The 14,534-nt window shown below is 34.8% G+C and overlaps 1 protein-coding gene across 8 annotated transcripts in view; it reads right to left on the minus strand.

Annotated features, from left to right (window-relative positions):
* The window catches only part of RALGAPA1 (Ral GTPase activating protein catalytic subunit alpha 1), a 276,648-nt gene that overhangs the window by 11,191 nt on the left and 250,923 nt on the right, over window positions 1-14,534 (minus strand). The gene's annotated exons all lie outside the window — the stretch shown is intronic.

Consider the following 14,534-nt stretch of genomic DNA (forward strand, 5'->3'; position numbering starts at 1 on the left):
ATAAACATCGTAATGTTGCTTAAGATACTATGTCCAAAATTCTGTTTTTCATTTGTAAAGATTTATTGTGAAAAATTCCTACATATCTTCTTCTTTTTCTAAAATCCCTGCATTTTCTCAACAATTGTTCTCATTTTGAATGGAAGACTACTGTTGCTGTAATCCTCGAATAACTCCATGTGGTTAAGATAAATACATAGCTGAATCTGTATGCTGGGAAAAAATACCTAGTCAATTATAACACTGAAACAAGCAGGAATATTTGCAAAGAGTCCACAGGACTCCTAAATACTGTCTAACAAAGCATCTCCAGGGCACTGACACTGACAGAAAAATACTGTAGTTCCCTTTCACCACATTTTCTTCTCTGATATTATTGACAAGCAACCAGTACCTTGAAGTGTTGTTGCTTTTGAACAACCCACTCCAGGCTTCCTGTTTCAGCAGGCCTGATTGTGCTGTTAGCACAGAGAGGGCGAGAAAGAGAGAGAATATTTCTGTTGTTCACGAAAGCAACTATGGAAATGGCTGTCAAAATGTAGAGCAGCAGGCAGCAACATACAATTATCAGGAAAAACTCACATGCTGACTTCATGTCGTATAGTTCCTGAACTGAGAAATCAGTTAACCTTTCTTTTAAAACTTTTAAAAGTTTCCCTGTGGTACTCAGTGTGCTATGTTGACAGGCTTTACATAAGACATTTAAATAAGGATAATAAAGATTTGTCTACCAGTTCTTCTTTCTTTCCACTGAATTTTTTCCCCAAAGTCCACTTTAATATTTCCCCTCAAAATTCCTTATTTTTAAAAATTGCTATTTAATTATTATATAGTTCTATACAATTCTACAATTCTAGAAATTGTAGACTAAGCCTACAAGACCCAAAAAATAATTTGAAAGGAAGATAATTTTAATAATTCAATGGGAGATACCACGGCCAGTTAATTATATTTACAAGTTTACTAAGAAGAGAAAAAAAAAAGTATGAGAGTTAAAGGCAAGACTATATTCATTATGCACTTGGACTTTGATTGTGGTATCTTTTGCTAAGTGGCTTTTATATTATAATTTATCTGCTTCTATTACAATTTATCTTATGTATCAAATATGAAAATAACCTTGAATCCCAATTCCTAGCAATCTATTACTTTCCATTCTGTATACTGGAGATGAACTTCAAAAGAATTTTACTTCTGAGGTGGGAAGCAACAGGACAAGATGCATACTAAAATGATCAGCATCAAGGATTTTACATGAGGATAATACAGACATTTTTGAGTCTTAACATAAACAAGTAATATAGCACACTTTTAAAGGGGGTATATGGTTATAAATGGAAGAGGATGAAACTGATGGTACAATCTAAATAATACCACATATCTCACAACTTGTTGGAAAGTACTTTTTTCATTGGGGGAGATTCACAGCTGCCGAATTTTCTGCAGTTAATAGAGTCCTTTGATTCACAGCAGTGCCCCTTGTACAAAAAATACTGGCCTTTGTGTATTACCAGAAACTAATTTTCTATTTGGCTGAAAAGGGAAAAATGGGGTTATTGCTTCTCCCTCCTACAGAGCTTTTCATTATGCCTGATGCACTCAACTTCTAAGCTCTTCTGAGAAAAAAAATAACTGAAGAGGCAAGAGGTAGAAAAATGAGCTTGTTAGCACATTAGAAGTGAAGTATCTTGGTGGGCCCTAGAAATTCCCAGTGGTGTGTTAACTTATCACTCTATGCATGCTGGCACTGATAGTCTTCCAATTGATCACTCTCTTTTCGCACCAAAGGTGCTGCCAGGAAGCAAAGGCTGAAGGCCCACAGGAGAACAGTCTGCTATCAAAACAAGCTGTTTTTAAAAGTCTGCTTGAATGGGTAAAACGCTTCATGAAAAGTAGGGTGGAGACACCTACCTGCTTTTAAAAATGTTCTACTTTCAGAGGGCCTATAAATGAAATATTTTACCTTATTATATTTAGAGTTTATATAAAAATTAGGCAGAAAGAAAGCAAATGTTAATATTTCTAAAGGGAGGATATTTCTAATACAGTAAATTCATCAAAGCAAGAAAATGATTATCTAGCTAAAATACATTTTGCAGACTAATTCTACTTCCTTATACAAAAAGAAGCTTATAAAATGGAAAAAACTCTAATACACAGCTGTACAAAACTAAAATTATCCAGATATAACATATTCATTGTGTATAAAAAATATATTTAAGAAATTTACAATAAATCAAATAAATCTCATTAATGAAAACAATGCTTTCTAAAATTATTTTTAAAAGTTCAAGTCTAGGTGGCACAGTGAAGGGAAGCAATCATTAATGGTTGAATTTAAATGAAAAAACTACAGTGCTCATCACTTACTAGGTAAGTTACCTTTTTGGGGGGTCATCTACAGGAAACACTGTTAGCTTGGTAAAATAATTATATCTAAGGTAAATCACCTTCTAAAAGCTAAATGATCTTTATAAGTTTCCCAGTTTGATGTAGCAAAATTAATAAATAACAACATGAAAACAAGCCAACCCAATCTACAGGACATACATCTTCCCCTACTCCCCCCCTTTTTTTTTTTTACTTCCGAAAACATGTATTAAGGAAATATAATAAACTCTAAGCACTTAAACCACAGTCCTGGGTCCACAAAGAGGTGCTTTTTGTGATTGAGATGATTAAAGTTCCAAACAGTGCTGTTAGAATCTGCAATTGTAATCATCCAAAGTAGTTAATTCCTATATCTCATTATAATAGGTTAGACACTTATTCCATAAAAGGCCTCTCTCTAGGGAAGAGTCATTAGTACATATACATTGAGTGGCACACAAACTCCACAGCTGGCAACAACAGGACAACTTAAGCTATAGTTTTATATGGTGAGTGCACATTGCCACTGGCATTGAAATTAAAAAACTGAAATGGGTAGGATGATAAAAAGGTGAAGGTAAACAAAGAAATTCAGAACAAAAATTTAAAGTACAAATCTAAGTTGAAGTAAGCAGATTTTGGTTGTAAATTTAAAACAACTCAAGCCAAAATTAGCTAATAAAAACCATGTGATGAGGGAGACTTTTAGCTCTTTAATACAGAACTAGCCAATCAAAAAATAAAAATAAAAAAATAACACACAGGTGCTGCAATCACAGCAAAATAATTATCCACTAATCCTCCTTTCGCTTTCTACAAAAGGAAAAAAGGGGGGAAGGAATATTACTATTCTAAAAATAAGGGAACAAAACATCTATAGTGTAAAGAAATAAGTTTAAATCTAATCTGTAATTCATTAAGTTAACATCATTACATATTTTAGGTTATTACTCTTGATTTTAAGCTTCAAGACCAGCTATTAAGAAACTGGGTTCAGTTTCAGACTGATCCTGGAAAGATAAGCATAAATTTTCTGTGCCATAATTTATCTGTATGTTAAATGGGGATACATCTGTAAGTTAAACAAGGATACCATCACCTGCTCACTTCATAGGGTGTTGAAGATAAAGGATACAAATACAGGGTAACACAAAGTGCCCGGACACCTGTCCTGAAATAGTTTATTTTGACCTTTGGCTCACATCTTTGTAAATAGCAGGTGCTGTCTCTAGGAGGACAATTTTTGAAGTCAATTTAAGAAATATACCTGTATTCATGTGCAAGAACTCTTTGATAATACTACTAATATTTCTTGTTTGTGGCATGTACAGAGAGAGGGACTTTTGACTTATTTTGATGCAAGGAAACTGATTTCTCATGGGGGAAAAGGACAAAAGATACTGCAGAAGGTTATGTAGTATCAAGTATTTCAACTTCATTAACACATAGAAGAATAGATAAAGGTAGATTTGGCTTTAAAGAAGCAACACTTTTCATTCTCCACAATAATTTTACTAATCTGGTAATTCTGAACTGCTTGTGGTGTTAGAAAAGGGAAAGCTTTCAGTTTTGTAATTCCATGACACAACCAGTAGGCTGTATAAACATTCAGTTCAAGTCTAATTTGTGACTAGTCTGAAAGAAATGGAAATGTGTGTGTATATATATATATGTGTATACATACGTTATACACAATAATGAATATAAGGTGTAATTTTCACAAAAAGGAATTATAAAAATTACAACTTGTAAGCAGATGTCAAAGATCTGTATAACTGCTTATTTTCCTTTCAAGTTCAGGTTTCATGTTTTATTTCCTAAAGAAAAAAGATTGGCTCATTTTAAAATAAAGACAAGTATAAAGTGTTTATATCTGTGCTCAATGGCATAGTCTCAGGAATTTAAGGCCCATTCTGAAATTCTTAATTTAGTAAGCACTTCCCCACACTCATATATTTCTATAGCTTCTTTGTGGTTTCAGCACTTAGGAATTTTATCTCCCTTCTCTAGACAGAAGATTCCAAGAATAGTAAGCATAGGAAGAGGGAGCGTTCCAATAATTACTTAGAAATGGTGCCTACTGATTTAAAAAATTTTTTTGGAGAGTGCAACTTAAGTCATATTTGAGTTGTAACTTAAAGTAGCTGAAATCTGAGTACTACTTAAGTAGAGCAGATTAGAGTAAATTATTCAATACTCATGAAGTTTGTAAGGTTGATAGCCTGAAATTGGCTATGGTGAGTTTCTACATCATACATCTTGAAGATTGCTGCAAAGCACCCACCTGCCAGGCCCCCCTTAGAGAGCTCTTAGGCTTGCTCGTCTACTAAATACACTTTCTTAAGAAATAGTTTTTGTCCCCAGTTCTCGGGGAGCAGATTTGGTGGTTCTTCAATGTTACTTCTTCACTCTAGAGACTAGTAATCCAGCCATTCTACTTATGTTATTGATATTTTAATTGTCCATTTTGTGGTTACAGGCTAGTGGTGAGACCAATGCCACAGGGACAGAGACCTTGTCTTCTTACCTTTATGTCTTCAACACCCAACACAGGGCCTGGTAGTATTCAATGACTGTTCATATCTTCTAGGAGGAATGAATAAAGTTGGTTCGATAGTGGATTGGGAGATGTCTGTTATGCTGACAGCCCCTTTCCTCTAATCCCCATATGGCTCCGTAAAGGCAAACCTTTTTGGGGCAAATATAGTTGGAACTTTGCTAGAAATGGATTTAGAGTTTGAATCTTTCTTGTGAGAAAGATTTTGGTTCTTACCATGCCCCTTGATCTTGCTGGCCCTCTCTGGAACCAAAAAAAAGGTAAATAAAGCACAATGTATAAATATGTAAAGTATTACATTAAGAGAAAAGAAAATTGATAATTACTTATTTAAATCCTCATAATCTTAAAGAAAGATTTTTTTCTTTAGGCAATGTAATTATAACTCATAATTTAGCATTGAAACAAACATTTCCCCCTTTGTTGTGATAATTTTTTTAAAGTTTAAAATTTTTTCATAAATTCTACAATGGTATAAGACAATGAATTTAGTCAAACTAATTCTATTTGCTTAAGTGGCCATTTATAGAGAAGGGAAAAAAGGGAAGAATAAGAAAATCTTTACAGAGAAAATTAAATGAAGTGTAATTTCAAATCATTTTAGACAGATTTACAAAACTGCTCTGTATACCATAAGAATAGAAGTAATAATATCCTTGAAGAGTAACACTTGAAAAATGTTAAATATTTAGGTTTTTAAAAAGGCCACCTTGAAAGAGGTTATCCCAAGACAAGGCATCATTTATTGAGAATATTTAGGACAGTTTGAACTAGAGGAAAGATACATCCATCATTTTCAAGAAGCTTGGTAAAATTAGTTTATTTTACTAATGTTTATGGGCAGCAATAAGGCTTGCCTGAATGGAGAGTACAGCGATTTGCTTGGATAAACAAAGCTGCTGATGGATAGAGCTGGGACTAGAATCTTGGTCTTTTAATTAATAGTCCAATGCTCTCTCTACATCTAGTCTCAATGACCTGGGTGTTGTGTGGTGAAAAAGCAAAGGTATATTAGGTCTTTTAGTTATCTCAAAATAATGAATATTAGCTTAAATTCTAAGACTGGCAATTTTTGAAAGGTGTTTGTTTACATAGTAGAGTAAAATACTATTTGCTATACTATAGTTTACTATACATTAGTGACTATTTACACAGTAAAACCCCTTGCATATTCTAAAATAAAAATTTGAAAACAAACCACATTTGGCACTTCAGTTTTAAAAGGCCTTGAAATATCTTTAAACATTCTGAGGCAATATCATTACACAGGATCTTGAAAAAAGAATGAAAAATAAGAATTTTTTTGAGACATAGCATATGGGTAGATATATTTTGCAAGTACATCTCAAGGATCTCATGGTTATTACTGGTAGTAAAGTAGAAAATTTTCCGGAATACACAGGGTAATTAGTATCTCATGGACTGATATACACTGTTCATTTATAAGATGAAAGCAAACTATACTGCTTACTTTATAAAGCAAGATCTGATAAATTAAGATCTGGCAGAGGGAAAGATACTCCATTTCTTTCCTACTCTAACTAATTTCTTCCAGAAACATGCAGTCTAGTTCACATGTAGTAAAAAATAAAATTCCCCTAAACAAACTGCATGAATCTTGTTATTAATATTGCTTATACTATGTTAATAAAAATTCTTCTGAAAGTCTGCAACAGGTTATGACAAATTATTGTCTATTTTTAAGATGCCTTATATTCATGAAATTCTTTAGTAGTTGATACTATCTACACCATGAAGGAAAAGCTGTGATTTGTCAGAGCAGACAAAGCTGGGCTTTAATCCATCCTTTTAACCATATTGCCAAGTCTATATTGTTTTCACTGCGTCTCAATTAGGAGACAGGCAGGACACCTGGTACTTCTTTATCTAAGTCCCATGGGCTGCCAGATGACTCAAAATCCATAACAGGTGCTAAGGCAGTGTGAGGATAGCCCTATTATTGAAAGCTGGAGTTGAATAAAATTTGGACCACATATAATTGCTCATAAATCAGTCAATTACTAAATGAAAACATTAAGTAAAAAGTTGATAAGCCCAATTCCACCAAAGTTTGTGTAAATACATTTAAAAAGATTAACCTTAAATAAATAGGCTTAAAAATTTAAACCTACCTAAAGGCTCTGAAAATCCTTCCTGATTTAATAATCCAATAATCATTGGTGGGTTTCAAAAAGCACTAATATGATTATCCAATATGTGTGTGTGCGTGTGTGTGTGTGTGTGTGTATATATATATATATTTATTCCACTTTCATGAAAGTTGTATGAAGCCAAACAAAAACTAGGTTATCTGGATTTCAAATTTAGTGAAATTATAATGTTCTCTCATTTAATGAAATTATAATGTCCTCTTATTCTTGGAAAGATCTACTTGGACCCTGTCAGAAGACTACAAAAAGGAAAAAAAAAAAAAAAACAACCAAATAAGTGAAATTTTACAGTGTACAATTACTTAAGTGTTATCTCTACCTAAATGTGCACTAATTTAATTAAGATTTTATTTAAGTGCTATCATTATTGGGAATACAAAAAAAGTGATTTTATTATCATAGTAAGTAGAAACAAAGTACAGTAAACTGTCATTTAAGACAGTGTCATAGAATCTATGATAAGCAGTACATTGGCTTAAACTAATGCACTATATGCCTCCAGGGAATGATAGGCTTAGAACTGGACTTTAACATCAAAATCTATCCATTAATCTTGACTTAAATACAATCTATTCTGCAGTAAAAGGAAGAATGGGCATTCAATGAATTACTGTTTTTGAAATACTGCACTGGTGCCCATTTACTAAAATTACTTAAGAGAACACAGGATATGAAATACTAGTAAATTTTACAGATTTACTGATTTTACAAAACATGCACTTGAATTTCCCCAAATCTAGCAAGAGCATCCCATTAAAAAAATTTACAGATTTAAAAGGTTTCTTAAAATACCTCTTCCTTATCCTATTTAAGAACATGCTGCATAAATTATAATGCTGCAATATAATTTAGTCAACTTCATTTCAGCTGAAAAGAAAGAATCATCTATGGGGGTCAGAATCCCTGGAGTCTGAAAATAAGCATTAATTTTTTTTTCAGGTTGTAGATCATTGTTTCTTTGCAACAGAACTACCCAACTGTTTGCTGATAAAGCTGACTAGAAGAAAACAGAAAGTCCAAGAGAAGTATTTATATAAATATCAGGGCATACAATATTTCATAGAAAAGGAAACAACCTGCACATTTAAAAAAATCCAACCAGAGGGAATTCAGTGAGTGAGATAATCATACACGACTGAAATAGTTATGAGTTACTCATTTAAATGATAAATCCGGCATTTAACCTTAAGATATGCTCACTAATTTATCTTTAGTGGATTATTTTAGCACTTGTGTTACGCAGAAATTTAGTTTACATTTCTATACTAATATCGTTTATATGTATTCAGATGGTATTTGGGAATCCTAAAAAGCAAAAAGTAAATTAAACCAAATTTATAACCTTATCTGACATGTGAATGTGATGATTTTATCCACTTCACCTCAATTAAATTCTTATGAAGATAAAAAGTTCCTTATTTTCATCTAATAAAAAAACATAAGGCAAAACTGACTTTTGCTCTGCAATAATCTAATGGGCTAAAAACAGATAATGGCATGTTAATAAGGAATTACTACAGGTGGTTGCTTATATTCATTTGCCTTCTTTTTTGATAGTAGCTACGTGCTAAATAAAAGTCAACATTTTTATCAAGAGACTAAGTAAATGTAGAAACATCAGTTCTGCAACAGCTATTTTTGCTTCTTTTCTGAACAGCAATTAGTAAAGCAACTCCTTCCCCTCCTCCCTAGTGCTGTCAAGCTGTTCAGAGCAGTTTGCAACTCGACAATGGTACCATTGTGAATGCTCTCTGGGCTTCCTTCCCACAGAGAGTTAAATGGGCAGTTCCTGCTGCCCATGATTGGTGTCCAGTGAAATAATACTCAAGAGCCAGGTTTTATCAGCTTCACGCCAAAGAAGTGAAGCCAGGGAACCCAAGCCTTCATATCATACTGGACCATATGCCAACCCTGATGGCCCCAAAGGTTTATCACTAAGAATCAGGATCCATCATGTCCCTTGTGAAATTTCACTTCACATACCTTATGTGAAATGCAAAGCTTCACTACAAACTGAACCTTCTTTACAATTGGCATGAACAGATGGACGGTAACAGTGGTTTGGCAAGCAAAAGTTAAGATTTAAATAGGCTGTATTCTAGTGTTTGAGAGGAACAGCAGTTAGGAGAAAATGGATAGATTTGTGACCCATAGTTTAATTTTAATTCCATTATTGTTATTAAAAATTTAATATCGAAAGGCCTATGTTTAGTCAATGAAAAGAATGAATGAAAAGCACTTCAGTTCCTATGTCAAACATGTTTAAAGACTAATTTCAGCTTTACATCCTTTTTTCTTTGCTCTTTGAAATTCCCAAATAGCATCTGAATCTGCAGTTATTTTCATATTTAAACAAAGAGTAGAATAAAACTTGTACATTATGTAGTAGGTGTGGTGAACAATAATGTGAGCGAAGCAGTGCACAGTCATCACTAACTGCAACATCATAGGGTTTTAATACAGAAAAAAAAAAAAAAAAACCAAAACCCTCTTCCAGCACAGATGAGAAGCTGATAAAGATAGAAGTAAACTTCAAGTTTGGTTGTTTTTAGGGAATACTGTAGTTTGTCCATGCCCTGATGGAGTTCTTTCTTCTCTTGCACTGTGATATGACCCAACTGTCCGGATTGGCATATGTGGACCACACTGCTACACCAAATTTGACAAAACAGAAAAGATGGTGGTAATGCTTTCTTTTGGTATTTTTGTTGTTGTTGCCATGAAGCCAATGTATTATAAGACTAGGACAAAAGCACTTTATTCATCAATAACGTGTGAAAGTGTAATAATGTGTAAAAACTCAATTAATTGTATAAAAGTATCTCATAGGAAAAGTGTAAAGGACTGTTGTGCAAGAATGAAGAGTCTATTATGAATCTATCATAAGAAATATGAAAATCTCAGATGCACTTTTAAAAATGATACATACGTAAGAATATTACCAAACATTTAGAGACCTTTTTAGTCTCATTGAGAAAATGCAATACTGGCTATTAGCCTGGCAATTATTGCTTAACTAATTATCATAAAAAAGACTTTATGAAAATAATGATCAATAAACATTTTGGAAAGGCTCTGCTAGAAAATGAAAAATAAGAAATTCAAGCTGTAACTTTCGCTAGTCAACAGGTAAAAAACACACAAAAGCAGAAGGAACTGTTACCTTAGACACTGGCTGCCATAAAATAATCAGTAGCATTAGAAAACCATATTTATGTTGATTTTCTTTCTGCTTGACTATATTATCTGGTTTTGACCTACTTCTTGATCTTTATCTGCTACTGCTCTTCCCTTTATATCATCCAGCAGTACTGAACACCTTTTATCTCTTGACCATATCACACTTTTATGCCTCGATGCCCACTTCTTACCCCTAAAAACTCTTCCCTGACCATATCTGCCTAGAAAAGTCCCATGTGTCTTTGAAATATTAGCAGAATTCTTCCATAGTAAAGCCATTCCTCTAATTTCTATCCCATTCTCTCACCCTACTATCCTCTCCCACTTAAAATTAATCACCTTTACCGTCCTACTTGGTCTATATCACTATTGCTGAATAACCCCAAATTGCTTAAGTTTATCATTAGTGCATTAAGTTCTTGGTAGAAGATAAAAATTGAAAATATCTCTAGAATTAAAACAACGTTAACCGAAATAGAAGTTGGCCATGTAATGAAGCCATTTTGGTGAGCTCCCACAGTTTAACTGTAAGTAATTATTGGTCAATAGTAGTAAAACCTTAAAGACTGTCTCTAGAGACCATTAAGAGACAATGCTATTTTCAGACAGAATAAACCTTCTTTACTATTATCACAAAGTTATTACATATCAGAGATTCACATTTATTGCTTTTTGAAAGGACATGGATTTGCTACACCAAAACTACCATCTTTACAGGTATGCAGTACCTTTGAAATACAGTAACATCGGCAGGGCGCGGTGGCTCACACCTGTAATCCCAGCACTTTGGGAGGCCGAGGCAGGTGGATCATGAGGTCAGGAGTTTGAGAGCAGCCTGGCCAACATGGTGAAACCCTGCCACTACTAAAAATACAAAATTAATTAGCTGGGTGTGGTGGCAGGCACCTGTAATCCCAGGTACTTGGGAGGCTGAGGCAGGAGGATCACTTGAAACTGGAAGGTGGAGGATGCAGTGAGCCGAGATGGCGCCACTGCACTCCAGCCTGGGTGAAAGAGCAAAACTCTGTCTCAAAAAAAAAAAAAAAAAAAACCACACACACACACAGTAACATAATCAACAGGCATATACTGCCATTTTGAAAAGAATAGCTAAATAAATTAAAACTGACATAATCAAAAATATATTAGAGTCACTGGAGAAGTGTGGCACACATATGGGGCCCCTGTTTAAATAATTCCTCTGTATACACAGACTACAAAGACTACAAGACTTGGCAGCAAAACCCATGACAAGCGGATGTGCAAGCACAGCAAAAAGTTCTTTAATTGTAATGCCAGTCTTTAATACAGGGGTTTTTTGTTGTTGTTGTTTTGGAGACAGTCTTACTCTGCTGCCCAGGCTGGAGTACACTGGTGCAATCTGGGCTCACTGCAACCTCTGGGTTCAAGCAATTCTCATGTCTCAAGCCTCCTGAGTGGCTGGGATTATAGGCGTGTGCCATCATGCCTGGCCAATTTTTCATATTTTTAGTAGAGACGGGGCTTCACTATATAGCCCAGGCTTGTCTTGAACTCCTGGCCTCAAGTGATCTGCTCGCCTTGACCTCCCAAAGTGCTGGTATTACAGGTGTGAGCCATCGCGGCTGGCTGAATACAGGAGATTTAAATCCTCCAATTACGGAACAGATTGTTAGGTAAAGAAGAATGTTTGTCTGCTCTTGGAGCGATCCTACTACAATGGTTACTACCAGTAGCACAATGGCTGTAAGCATTTCAAAGACCACAAAACTTGGATCACTTAGCTGGTGAGACATTTTATTCGAAGAATTATCTTTTCTTCTTTTGAAGAGAATGACCATAACTATACATCTTAGTTGATTTAACAATCAATTTGACTTAACAACTAATCAATTTAACAACTAATCAATTTGTCCATGATATTTAAGACGTTCATGGAAAGCATGAAGAACAAATGGCACAAAATTTTAAGAGATCCTAATGGACTCACTAACATAGGTGGTACAAATGTTAAAGCAGCAAAATTGGAAACCTTATCAGTATCCAGACTCCTATTGCTTCCCGCTACTGCTCTCCTGTTGCTACCACTTTCCTTGCCTTACAGCAGGAAGTGTGAGCCTTCAGGGCTCAGCCTCATGCTGCCTCCTTCTTGGAGGGGACACCAAGATGTATCCTCCCCAAGCCATCTGCCACTGCCATCAAGTCAGAGGTGTCTTAGCTCATTTTTCTCCCTAAAAGATCTCCCAACCCCAAATGAAGTGAAAACCCTCATTAATGATGTCTGAAAATTATCTTCAGTAAACGATAATGGTCTCTAATAAAAATATACTACTGATTAAGTAGTCAAAATAAAAAACCCTTGTATGTGTGCTAGTCTAGCTTATTCATGTATAAGAGGCAATTTTCACTGATCCTAGGTTTCCTCTTCTTACCTACCCAGCAAACTCTTAAGAGTTGTAGCCTAGTCTAATACAAATCACAAACTATAAGTTACTACAAAAAATATTTGGGGGTTTTTCATTCTTAAAAGAATCCATGGCCGGGCGTGGTGGCTCAAGCCTATAATTCCAGCACTTTGGGAGGCCAAGGTAGGCAGATCACGAGGTCAGGAGATCAGGATCATCCTGGCTAACACGGTGAAATCCCATCTCTACTAAAAATACAAAAATTAGCTGGGCGTGGTGGCATGTGCCTGTAGTCCCAGCTACTTGGGAGGCTGAGGCAGGAGAATTGCTTGAATCCAGGAGGTGGAGCTTGCAGTGAGCTGAGATCGTGCCACTGCACTCCAGCCTGGGCAATAGAGAGAGACTCCGTCTCAAAAAAAAAAAAAAAAAAAAAAAAAAAAAAAAAAAATCCCTGCTAAATATAAACTTCAAAAATACAGATAATAAATACATCCACCTTGTTCTATTACAATAAATTACTAGCCATCTACCATAGGCTAGGCACTGTGCTTGAAGTTAGTGAAACAAGGATAAGTAAGACTTGATAATATGTACACATACAGTAAGTACTATAACAAAATGTTTTGAGGCAGTGTAAACAATAGTTTTGCATAGTAAAGGAGTTTTGTTTTTTTTTTTTTTTTTTTTTTTAAAAAAACAAAGGATATTTGGGTCATGAATAATGAGTATGTTAGGTAGAAAAAGTAGAGATGGGCATTATTGGGGTAACAACATGGGCCTGAAAAAGAAGCGCATTCGGGAATAATGAATATAACTTAGCTGGACACATAGTGTGCCCTGGGCATCAGTGTGGTAGGAGATGAGGGTAAAGATGGGGGATGGAGCTGGGGAGGAGTACAGGTATATTTGACAAAACTACAGTGAGAAATATAAGGGTAGGGAGGGTAAGGTAAAAATAATTGCTTCCAGGTCATCAAAAAATTTAGACTTGTTTCAATAAGCAGTTAAAAGCCATCATAAGTCTTTTAGTATACAGATGTTTCATGACTTATGATGGGGTTACATCCCAAAATACTCATCATAAATTGAAAATGCATTTAATACACCTAACTTACTGAACATTATAACTTACCCGAGTTATAAGATATAACCTTACAGCCTACTTTAAATGTGCCTGGAACACTTACAATAGCCTACAGTTGGGCAAAATCATCTAATGCAAAGCCTATATTTTTTTGAGATGGAGTTTCACTCTTGTCACCCAGGCTGGAGTGCAATGGTATGATCTTGGCTCAGTGCAACCTCTGCTTCCCAGATTCAAGCAATTCTCCTGAATTTGAATCAAAATTCAAAATTCTAAGTACGATTTCCACTGAAATAGAAATTGTACCATCATAAAGCTGAACCATCCTAAACTGGGGACTGTCTGTACTAAGGTTTGCATTTTAGAAGAATATCCCAAGTGTCAATGTAGACAATAATAATGATAGCGTCATTAACTCCCATGTAGCTACCATTTTCTGAACTCTTGCTACATGACAGATAGGTTACCTAGTGCTTCATGTGGATAATTTTACTTAATCCTTACATCATCCTGAATTTGGTACTATTATCCTCTTTTTACACATTAAATTAAGGATAACCCATACTTATTGATGTTATCTTCTGAGGAAATAATCTACAAAAGACAGTAGATACATAAAATTATATAGTTTCTCAATAAACTCATTTTCTTCTAACGTGAAATGGCAACAATACTGACAGACCCCCCCCCCAAGAGGTTTTATAGTGTTTTATCATAACGAAAGGCAACTGCATTAGCAGAACCAATCAATTCCATTCCACTTAGTTTTGGCTCTCTTACTTTGCAAC

Source organism: Chlorocebus sabaeus, chromosome 24, assembly GCF_047675955.1.
Source record: "Chlorocebus sabaeus isolate Y175 chromosome 24, mChlSab1.0.hap1, whole genome shotgun sequence".
NCBI lineage: Eukaryota > Metazoa > Chordata > Mammalia > Primates > Cercopithecidae > Chlorocebus > Chlorocebus sabaeus.